The 12,341-nt window shown below is 44.5% G+C and overlaps 1 long non-coding RNA gene across 4 annotated transcripts in view; it reads right to left on the bottom strand.

Moving 5' to 3' along the window:
* The window catches only part of LOC122780795, a 42,918-nt gene that overhangs the window by 11,026 nt on the left and 19,551 nt on the right, over positions 1 to 12,341 (bottom strand). For 3 of the 4 annotated variants that reach the window (XR_006361737.1, XR_006361738.1, XR_006361739.1), the window contains one exon: positions 2,109 to 3,724. This is a non-coding gene — a long non-coding RNA (uncharacterized LOC122780795). The remainder of the gene's footprint in view (positions 1 to 2,108; positions 3,725 to 12,341) is intronic. The other variant, XR_006361740.1, reaches the window with a different exon arrangement.

The following is a 12,341-nucleotide window of genomic DNA, read 5'->3' as shown; positions in this document are numbered from 1 at the left end:
CTTAATCCCACGATACTTAGTTCAGCTCGGGCTGAACAAAGCAAAGGCTACGGCTAAATTATTCTATTTTCTGTCGTCTGTCTTAGTTACAAAATGTAACTCACACATATTGGAGACAGTTCATATCTTTAAGTTCTCATCCTTGCAATGATTATTATTAATATTACAATACAGAACAAAACCTTGATTGAAAAAATATACATTGCAATTGCAATATCTGTTCTGGAAAATGACAATTAGATACTGACCGAGTTCTTCAGTAACCTAATGTCTTTGTTTTGAGGGTTTCTGGAATGGGACTTCATGAGATTGGTTAGCATTTTGCTCCTTGAAACTGTTTGTATCCACACTTTTTTAAAACATGCACTGCTCCATCACTAAGAGGAACAAAATATCCCATTTAAAATCTAAAAAATGAACATGACAGTACACATATCTCAGGTGATCACACAAAGTAAAAGCTCTGTGAAAAAGTGTTCTTGAGTCACAATTAAGATCAAGGACACCCTCTTTTATGTAATGGCCTTACTGTAATCCGGCTTTGGCTTTTTACAAAGACCGAAACAGACACCGCCTGGAACACGCTGCCATGTTTCAGTTGATTTTTGGCACACTAGACACCGGCAGTGCATTATTGCCTCCCACTTATTTAATACAACACATTTTGGTCACATGTGGTCATTGATGCAGAAGACACCCATGTTAATGTGCATCTTCATCGAGTCCTTGCTGTGGAGCTAAAGGCTATGCTACCCCAGACCACAGATAGTGAGTGCATGTGTCTTCACCGTGGACACAGGCTGTTCACAAAAACTCCCCAATAATTAACACTGACAGGTGAAAACAGCCACGAATGCCTCGGGACCTCACAATAACACGGCCACTCGCAAGGGGCGTTCGCACAAACATAAACATCAATGCAGAACAGCAGCATCTGAGGGTCCATCAACACGGCGAACACCACATTAAGACCATAAAGCACTAATACATCTCCTGTTCCACGTACACAGGCCGAACCCTGCTGCTTCTGCACTGATGCCCCTGATCCCCCTGCGCTTTGACAAGGCGTAATAAAGCCTGTATGAAGCACTGCATTGTGTGAGGAGAACACAATGTTGCATGCTGAGTGCTGTGAGAAGGGCGTTCACCGGTGGGTCCCACGGCGCAGCAGCGCACCAGGGCCTATAGCGGGGAGTGCTGAGCATGCTAATGAGGTCATTATGTTATGCCTCTCCCTCGCTCCTGCTCGCCTTTACAGTGTGGGCTTTGGCTGTCAGCGGAGGCAGGGTGCCCTGGTAATGCAGCCAACCACAGATGTCACATATGGCACAATGAGGAGACACAGACGCGTCTCCGAAATGAATGCTGGGAGAAAGATGAGAGACTCCATTTTTCAGCTGGCATCGAAAGCAAGCGATTGGCATCGGTGATTTGCATAGAGAATAAGGTGAGCTTAAAGAGAAGTAAAGAGGAGGCCAACAGTAGGCAACATTCATTTGTTAATTGTTCCCGCTGTGAATTCACACAGCAACCCTGCAAGGTTGTGTTTCCTTTTTTTTTTTAATCCCTCCTTTTTACACTAGTGCTATTATTTACAACCGAGGGGGAGGGGTTAAGTATCAAGCACATGCAAATGCAATTACACGATATTTGCATAGCCGTTAACAATTAGAGGGCAGATGGCAAACAGCGGGCATTAAAAAGCGACCGAGCGCCATCTTGGCTGAGGGAGACAGCTGGCAGACTGGATTCGGCCATTTTGTAAGCTCAGGTCGCTGCCAGGCTGAGGCACAGAGAAGCGCCAGTCTTCCTCTGTGTGTGCCAGGAGATTGGCAGGCGAAGGGGTAATCGTGCTTTAATATCCTCTGCGGTAGAGGCAACAAAGATGAACTCTTCCCATAGTCAGTGACAGTATGATCACAGCCCAGCGCTCCTGTTGAGAGCCGACTGAGGAGATCAACCACAACACAGTGTGTCTGTGTTCGCACAGAAAGCACACACATGCGTCCGTGAGCAGGTAACTGGTAACTGTATTACTCAGGAGGAGAGGTACTTTTTATATCCGTTATTCTCTCAAAATCACAATTAAATGATGACGTTGTACTCACCGAGAGCTTTGGGTCCTTTCTTCGTGTTATGGAAAGTGTCCGTCTGTCCTGTAATGTCCTTCCAGGTCCACATACACACGGCTTCTGGCATTTCTCAGTTCTTAAGTTTCAGCTGGATTTTCCTACCACTGCGATAAAAAAAAAAAAGTTTTTTTTTTCTTTTGAAAGCTCTCAAGTCTAAGCTGATGTTAAGCCCGGTGTTTTCATTGCTGTGGATTTGGCCAATTTACGTAAGTCACCAGCAGTTTTTGTTACAACATCAGAAGAGGGGGGAAAAAAAAAACGTTGTAGATGTGAGGAAGAAGGAAAAAAAAAAAAGTCTGATGAAAAAGTGAAGGGGAGGACGGGGAGAGCACTGTGCAACTACTGTCCTTTTTTATCTCTTATTCAATTAGCAGCCATTCACTTGAGCTGCCGTGGGATCCCTGCTGCACAGCAGTAAGTGGACTTCAGGTGCTGTTTCCACACACACACACACACACACTCACGCACGCACGCACACACAGAGCAAGAGAGGGGTATGAAAGCCTGGGCCCGCCTCCCTCTCTTCCACCTTAAAGATCAATACTGCACTGCCATATCCTCTGATGGGAGCTGCTGTAGCGAAGGTAAGAAAATCTAAGGTGAATAGACAGGCTGGGTCTGATACAGAGGAAAGAGGAAAAAGTTCAAACTGTCCTTTCATCCCGGCTCACGAGATGTTATGAATGTTGAGTACTACGTGCTTGAAAGTGGGACATCGCAGAAATGTCCTGTGTTACTGTCTCGGGTGGATCCTTATTCTAATGGTTAAGGTGGAATGAGTAATAAGAGGGAGGGAGCTGGGAGAAAAGAGACCTTTGACGTGCTGTCGATGTGCTTATTCTTCTTCCATTCCTCTCCCTCCCTCGCTGTCTCCATGTCTCCTTGACAAAGTTTTATCAAGTGGTTTTTGGACACAGCAGAAACCCTCCGGCTGAACCACACACAGAGACTCTCTTTCTCTGTCTCTTCCCTTTTCTCTCTGTGTTCCACACACACACGGGCACACGCTGACACACAAACACACACACACACACACACACACACACACTGCGTGTGGGGTGGTTGTAAGGTTAGGGCCCCGGCCCTGGCTGATGCTGAGATTGTTGGAGGAAGATAGAAAGAGAGATGGAGAGAGGAGCTGGGAGCAGTGGTGGTGGTTGGTCCCTGGGCTCTGAGGCCTGCAGGCGGTGCTGGGCAACCTCTGCTCGCCTCTCTCCTCTGTATTGATTTCTGCTGCTCCGCGCTGCTCCACTCTGCCGTGGAGGCTCCTAGCCGGCGGGGATGAGAGCTTGGTTCACCCGCTCCACCTGCTTCTCTCCTGGCTTGGATGGCCTAGCATGCCCACTCTGCGGCAGCCTTGGCTGGCCCTTGCCATCTCCCCGGGACCCCTGAATGCAGTGCTGGGGCCACAGGAGGAAGGCAGCCAGAGAGCCCATGGCGATCCACAGCTGTGTTCACCTGCTCTGGGTTCACCCGCTTCGAACCACCTCCTCGAACTGTTTCTATCCTTCTCTCCTTCCATCCTTCCACCCACTCTGCTTCTCTTTTACCTCCTCCACTGCCTCCTCCTCCTCGTCCTCCTCTTCTTCCTGCTGTACACAAACAAGCAGACACAGAGATGGAGAAAAACAAGTTAATCTTAACTTTCTGAATTTTACCCACTCTGAATGTCAATCTTTGCCTTTGATCAGCGAGGAGTCACGGGTGAGGATTCTGGCATTCTCCCTCAGTAATATGAACCTACTAACCTTAAAGAGTGCAAACTGCAGGGATTGGAGGCCTGGGAGTTAAGTGTGTCAGGCGGAGAGATACTGTCTGCCAAAGATACTCTCAGCTATTAGATTCTAATGTGCTGCACATAGCAAAATATAGCGAGAGTGGGCCCATTATAAAAACCACCACTTCATTAACGGAATGTATTAAAAATATTTACAGGTTCACATTTTCTTTTGCTCTCCCCGAGCAGCACAAGCCCGTAAAGGTCGTAAATAAGAAGGCAACGTTTCAACTATACCCTTCTCTCACTTTCCTCTGCACCATCGTCGTGTCCATGCACAGTTATGTCGATTGACAGAATGACAATGCAGTGTGTCTGAGTGGAGATATACCCCTTTTTCAGTTTTTTGAGCACGAAGCTCGTCGTCAGTCCATACAATTCACTGGCCTGCACTTTGCCATGATTTTTTTTTCACCTCGGGTGCGAACTGTGGCCAGTTTGGGCCCAAATGAGTGTAGTAATTCAACTCTGAGTCGCATTATCCTGCCGTGTTAGTCCAATATTGGCAAATTTCAGTCGGACAAGCATGTTTACATGTATCTGAAAAGTCTGGTTTTAGTCAGACGAGCACAATAATTCAATTTTTTCTAACGTCATGTAAGCGTACGGAGTGTGAAGGTATGGAAATGTTTTGGCCAGACCAGTGGTGCTCTATTGAAACTTTGTCAAAGAAAACATCTCAGCTTTTGTATCATTCTAGAATTATTCAAATGGGCTCTGCAGCTCTCTTCTTATGATAATAGCAGTTTGGGGCAGCATGGCATTTCTTTGAGGATTCATGGTCCCATTGTGTTCCTCACCAGAGAAAGAGCCATGGCCAAATTCAACCCCCACCAGCCCACATTGCAAAGCCCTGCGCCAACCACACGATCTCCAAAATGTCCTTGTCACAGGCGCCATAGAGCTCTGACAGCCCCTCTGTCCACCTCTCTCCACCCTTGTGCAGGCCTGAGAAGAAAAACAGACTAAAACCCACAGGCCAAACGCCAGGGGAATAGAGAAGTAAAGTGCAGCGGTTTAGAGATGGTGAGCTGGCAAAGCTGTGGAAGTTAGAGCTGTCTGTTAAGTAAAGAGCAAAAGGGGGTGAGAGCGGTCACGGGGGTGGGGGAGGTGGGGTTACACTGTTGGGACAAGTAAAGCAAGTTTGGGCAAGGGGGCAAGTTGAGTTAGGGGGACATGGATGGGGACCGGGGGGTGCGGTGCATGTCTCAGACACAATAATACTATTCATTGGGCTCAGACATGGGTGTTAACTCCCCTCTGACAGAGCACAATGGGACTCGGTGGCATTCAGGCAGCCTTGGTGATATTGTTAGTTCAGGCCTGTATTCTCCCTGCCGCAGGATAGAGCGCCTGCATTGTACCCCGTCCAGCAGGATGGATGGAGGGAGGTTTGAGGGGTGAAAGGCAAAGAAACAGAGAACAGTACGTTTGTCTATCTGTCACTGCTGAAGGAGAGCGGGCAGCGGGAGCAGGGGGCGGAGAAGGCGAGGGGAGGTGCAAGAGGTCGTGGTGTTGGGGGTATTTTTGCCCCATGACATTGGACTTGTTTGTTTCAGGGAAAAGAAAATGAAACATTAAAGCATTAAAATGTGTGGGTATACTCACTCAAACAGTTGTAGGTGACAAATAAAAAGTAAGGTTCACTAAAAAAAAGTGAAAATTACAACGGAATTTGTGTTGGTGTGGAAAATGTCCCTGTAATGGCAATTGGAGTTGATAAAAACCTACATGCATTGTCATTTAAAAGACATTCCCATTAGTCAAAACCCCATTTAAACATTGGATTCAACTTTTGTTTTTTTGGCCACTGGGAACAGGATATGAGATAGATTATATTAATATCCAAGCAGCGGAGCACAGAGCTAAAGAGGCCTTGAAGAGCTCAGGCGGTGCAGACAGAGTGACATTGGTGGCAAAAAGGCAGCAGGTTTGTTTGGTGATGTCGAGTGTAGATGTGTTTTGTTCTGTGCATGTGGGAAATAGTGGAGAAAGGGTAATGTAAGAAAATGATATCAGTCGAGGCTGTTGCTGTTGCTGCTGTTGTTGCTGCTGCTGGTGGTGTTGTGTGTGACTCAGATGATGTGACACTAAACAACCACAACACCTACTTTCCTGAGAAGGAGCAGAGAGGAAGAGCCACCTCCCAGAAAAAGAGAAAAAAGGGGAACGTCACATTTGTACATCCTGTACAGAAAGAAATATTTAAATGTTATGTTTTAGCTGTGGTTGATGGTGAATTCAGTTCATGACCAAAAATGTGGTTGTGATTTGTTGTTGCAACACAGCCGCGTTTTATGTGGGAACCAAACCAAACCATTTTTGCCGAGCCCTAAACAGATAACGTATCTAACCATATTATCTACCCAATAATAAATAATATACTATTCTTTAGTTAGTAAAATAGCAAAAGTAAACATGCATTAATATGCCTTTACATTCACTGCACTGTCACTATATACTGTATGTTTTTTTAGGGATAGGTCGATATCACTTTCTCGTTTCCAATGCAAACCTCGAGTATCTGTACTGAAATCAATCTGATGCAGTCATTATACAACCAGCTGTTAACATCACATTTACCATCGAGCCATTACAAGCAATTTCAAAGACATAATTCAAAAAAGACAACGATTGTGCTCCCATAAAGAAGAAGAAATACACAGCTCACAACATCACTCACCAATAACATTTTTTACACAGGATTTATACACTAGGATTTTTGGATTGTATCTGATTTTATGTTTTCATATTTCCGATATTGGATCCAGTGATTTTGACCAATACCAATCTGATACCTGTAAGTATTGCATGGGCTCAGCTCCGAGCGGATGCCTGTTGTTGATGTCGTGTTTTCTTCTGCTGCTATAATTCTTGCACTTATAGACACTACCTTTAGAGAAATGGCTTATCATTATATTTAAAGCTGTTACTACAGGCTCTTAATGAGAGATTGAAGACAAAAAGCATGTTTAGTGATTTATGGGGAGCTTTTAGAAATTCTTAACATGGTAAAATGTGAAAATGTGTCGCTCCTCTTTATTTTAAGTCAGGTCAGAATCACAGTCTGTACAAATGTATCTTACTCATTGTAATGACTCTATAATGTTCTATGATGTTGCATCACAAACATCTCATTTAAGTGTTTGTTCATGACGACGTTGCAGAGGATTGCAGAACTCCAGCCGGTCTCATGCATATGATACTAGTAGTATCACTGCTCCCATATCACTCATTTCATGAACAGTACTTTGTTTGTTTCCCCCTCTGGTAAACTCTGACTAACCGTTCCCATAGCAACCTGCGTACAATGTCCCTGTGTGAGTGTGGATGAGTGAAAGAGAGGACATGCGAGGTTTAGCTTCAGACTTCATGATATTATTACAACACGTGTGCCCCTCTGTGTGTGTCAGAAATATGAAGCCGCATTAATATATTGTACTTGAAAACTAGGGTCTTAAATAAATAAATAAAATGAACATAATAAGAGCTATAAAAGGCAAACACTGAGCAATCAAGGAGGGAAAACTCAAAGAGATAAAGGGAACACAAACAGGAGCACAAGCAGCAACAAAATAAAGTAAACTGACACAAATGAACCCACATAGACACTCGGAAGCACAGAGACTAAATACACTAGACACGGGTGAACCACATAAGAGCAGGGCAGGCAATCAGGACAGGAAGGTACATACAAGAAATATTACAAAAATAAAAAAGGAAACCAGGAACAGAACAACAAAAACGCATAAAGGTTAAAGAAGACACAGTGACAAAAACCCAAATGGAATATTTTCCAACAAAACGCACCTGGAGTAATCCAGGGGTCATGACATGAACCAGTTAATACAACTACATTCTGTGATGTCCAGAGGGGAGAAAAGTTGTAATGCATGCATTTTGGTGTTTTTTGTTATTGTTGATGCCTCTGTTTGGTTTCATCAGCAGAAACACTGTAACATTCACACTAGAGCCCTAGCTGTGCATGAATTGTGACCTCACCGACTTAGTGGAAACAAAACAAGTTTGTGGAAGTTGGAAGAAGAAAAACAACAACAACAACAACAAAGCCCTCACTGACGATGTTACAGTGGTTACTATTTGGCACAGTTTTGTCTCGAGTCTTAAAAAGGCAGGATTGCTACAAACATGAACGCAAACATGCTATTGGCTGAAGGAATGTGCATCAAATCATTGCACCAAAAATTTGGCATAGCATAGAAATTAACTAGCTCACTTGATAAAATGCATTCCAGGGAAAAAAGCCCCCAATTTAAATAGCTTTCAATTACTTGCTTGGCGACACAAGATCTAAACATAGTTATACTGAGAAACCCAGAGAAGGGAGCTTGTAGGCTTAATCAGCATTGTGTGAGCTCATGTGACAGTAGTCATTATTTATAGATAAAAGTCTCTCTCTCACACTTAACTGTGTGTTTTTAGACTTTCTAACACACACATGCAGCCCTATTCCCAGTCATCTGCATTCAGTCTGGACTCAAACTGACCTCCTGAGGACCTCCTGTAAGGAAAGGGCCAGCGGTGTGATGCTGGGTTGTCAGGCAGGCAGGGGCAGCGCAGGGGCACCGATCTGGTCATGGAGCTAATGGTGTTCAGGGGGTGGCTGAGGTAGTGAGGGTACTGCCCTTTGTTCCCGGTTGGCGGATTACACTGGTCAACCACACAGACAATATAACCCCCTCCTGAGTTGGGAGGACCAACCTGCTCCCTACCAATGATAGGGGCGGTCAACTGATCACAAACTTAATTAGGGACAGAGGGAAGTAAGAGAGGTAGAGGAAAGGGGTGATGTAAAAGACATAGAGAGAAGCTTAGGGGAGGTAAAAGAATAAAAAAGAAAGAGGAGGAAAAAGAGCTGTGCAAGGAGCAGAGGGATACGCTAAAATAAGAAGAGGCATGGGGTTCTAAAGAGAGCAATGGGAAGCAGAGGAGGGGTGAAGAGAGACGGCTTCTCCAGCACAGGATTAGGAGAGAAAAGATGAAAGGATCAGGTCTGACAGAGAACAAGAAAAAGGCCAGGAGAGATGGCCAGAGGAGGGAGACCTGCGACTTTAACTGCAAGCAAGGAAATCAAGTGAGAGGGAGAGAGGAAAGAAGAAGGGAGGCTCAGGTGTCCATGACCTCGAGGCACTAGTGGAGGAGTCACTCTGATTTCTTCTTTTTTTTTTCTCCCTTTCATAACAACATGAAAATTCTGTTCTAGCTCCCGTCATTTATGCCACAGCACACGCACCTATTCAAATCCAATGACAAATGCTGGGGATAATTCTATTACTGAGGATATTTAGGGGACAGTTAGCGGGTAGCATAGCTCGGGCAGACAGATACGGCTCTGCAACACTTAACAACAGGGATTTGGCAGCACTCTTGATTGAACATGCCAAATCCCATTTGTCGGAGGGCTGTGCACGTTTGTATCGACACTCTGTAACCTTGTGACTCCGTAAAAGGAGACCTCAGTGTGTGTGTGTTGTCTTGCCAGCAGGGACAGGCGGGTGGGTGGGTGGCACGGTGCAGATGAATAGGTGTGAAGGTATAAGCGCCCCTCCTCTCGACTGTACGTCCCCCTCTATCTGTTTATCCCTCCATCTTTACATCGCCGTCCACTGTGATGGCCTCTCTCCCCAAAAAAAAAGGGTTGACAAAAAAGAGATATAGAGAGGCTTTGTCACACACTCTTTTTCCTTGCTCCCCCATCCCCCCCACCCCCCATTCCTTCCATCCCCTATGGTAGAGCTGCCAGACTGGAGCGCTCAGCAGCTCTCCGAACGTTATTGATCCTGAGAGCAAGCCGGCCGGGGAGTTGTGTCTCTCCCTTTCTCTCTCTCTATCTATCTCTCTCCTCCCTACATCATACCCCCCAACCCCCCAACACAGCCCACAACTTTTTTTTGCTCCCAACCACCAATCCTCCCCTCCCTTCATTCCTTCCCTGCCTCTACTTCATTTGTCAAGGTTAAAGAACTCTTATAAAAAAGGGAAGAGGGGGTCGCCTGGATGTTATCTGACTTCATGAAAGAAATCCCCTCAGGCTGCTTCACTGGAGGAGGAGGCTACTATCCAGACCCAACTCTCTCTCTCTCACACACACACACACACACACACACTTGCGCACATTCATGGTAGTGGCAACAAGCAGCAGCCCACTCACAGCCAATCAGAAATAGAACATAGCACGTCCGCTTTGGTACAGAGCAGCGGCACAAATGGAATAGAAATGAGGAGGATGGATTCAGGAACCAGGCGAGGGGAAATTAGAGGATTAGTCACTGCGTGTTACCCAACAAGACTGAACACGGGTTACTAATGCTTTACTGATCAATTATACAGTACAACTTATACCTTTGGGTGGTCAGGTAAACTGGTGTTCTTTACCAGAAGGTCAGAAGACAAAAGTAGCGTCAAGGAGGACGAGCATTAGCATCACACTAGATTCAAGTCTCGACAGGTCAGGTGTCTCGGTAAGCAATGATTAGCATGAAGGGAATTAATTTCGTAAAAAGAATAAGAATACACACACAGTACACAGATAAAATAATCATTTAAATAAGAAAGTAATCCGTTAGTTAAAGCTGAAAAAGCTTCATTCTGCAGCCTCTCAGTACGAAGCCACAAATACCCGGGAGCTGCGGAGATGACTGAAGTTGCTGCAGTCTCACTGAATGAATGAATGAATTCACTGAATCTAAACAAATATCCCTCACATTTCCTTCACATGGGGTAAGAAGAAGAAAAATAAAACTAGCCCTGCCCGGTGCATCATCTCCTTCACCACTGGTTCTGGAGCTTCGTCTGTATGATGGGAGGTTCAAAGCTTCAGAGTCGACAACAAACCAGTTTGACCCACTTCTTTGGCTCAAGTATCAAAAGACTCGGTGAGGACGTTCACTGCATTCTAAACAAGTTGAGATATTTTCATTTTCGTGAGAAAAACGGGGGCACAGCACAACGGATGCACGTCGAAACCGTGTCCGATGCCCTTAGAGATAAAGAGATAAATGATGAATTACGTAAAGACAAAAAGCAACTGAATCTTACTCCTGCTGCGTCTTCACAAATGTCAACAAACAGAGACCGCGAAATTTGTCTGGAAAGAGATGTACTTACATATAAGTAACCTATAATTCAGTAGTTACAATGAATGCAATTCCTAGTAAAAGTAAAGTTACTTTGCACAAAACCACCAGACCCGCAATTCTAACACGTCATAATCCACCCAGAGAGATGATCTACTGTAGTTCCTGCAATTCCAAGCTTTAAGAGAGTGTAGCAGCTACTGTCCCTGTTTGTAAAAGGACTGGAAATGGCTCTGCATGTGGAGTACAGCCTGTTTTCCATTGTTACTGCTTCCATTCTCCCCTATAAAGGCCTGCCTCTACTCCAGGCTACATCAGGCTGGCAAATCCACACGGCGGCACATTACAGAGCCACACTCTCCCCTCCCTTTGTGCTCAGTAATTGCCACAATGCATCTTCTCATCCAGCTAATTAAGTGAGTCTTTCCCATTGTCTCCCAATACTATTACCCCTTCACACAGTCAGAGAGACACACACACACACACACACACAGAGGGAGAAAACATGGAGATGGAGGGAGCAAAGAGGTGGATGAAATACAAAGGCAGGAGTCCAAACAGAGTGAGGATGGATGATAAAGGCATGTGTCTGTGTCCTGTAGTAAAAGCTTTCTGTTGTCTGTTTTTAGAGGTTGTAAACAACACATTTCAGCTTTGGCATGGTATTTTTTTTTAGCAATCAAATGTAATAAACTACTTTGAAAAAAAGATCTTTTAATGGGAGTTTTAATGGGCCCAGAAAAACTTCACACGGATTCGATGCCAATATAAGCTACATATGTAGCTTACAACTAACGTTTCATCATTAACCATCATCAGTATTAGTGTTGCGCGATCGCAGGCGCTGTGTGTGATGCAACTGTGTCGACATTATCATGTCATCATTTCTGCTTAACTTCACTGTCTTTAAACACGTGAAAGACATGGGATGAAGCATGATATGTGACGTCACCACTGGACTTCAGTGACATCAAAAGTAATCTTGTTTTCAGCGGTTTATTATTATTCTTCATTATGTATGAAACTGTATGTTATTTTTAAGGGAGAAATGTGGCATTTCTATTCTGATGACAACAACTAAATGTTCTCTTTGTATTCATTTAGTCGTTTGTGTAGCGTAAATCCAACTATAATACAGAATAAGATTGATTCTTTTAACTGACAGAAAGTAAACCCTGGGCAGGGTGTTTGAACTAAAAGAGCGTTAAAAAAAAACAATTGAAATATGAATAATTTAGCTGCAGAGACTCAGCTTCAGCCCGATCTATCACGCAGCTTCACAGAAACCTGATTCTGACTCAAAGTAAATTCCACTCTTATGTACAGTAAAGTATA

The sequence above is a fragment of the Solea senegalensis genome, linkage group LG14 (genome assembly GCF_019176455.1).
Source record: "Solea senegalensis isolate Sse05_10M linkage group LG14, IFAPA_SoseM_1, whole genome shotgun sequence".
Lineage (NCBI taxonomy): Eukaryota > Metazoa > Chordata > Actinopteri > Pleuronectiformes > Soleidae > Solea > Solea senegalensis.
The sequence above is the reverse complement of the archived record's forward strand: the minus strand, read 5'-3'. Positions and strand labels throughout refer to the sequence as shown.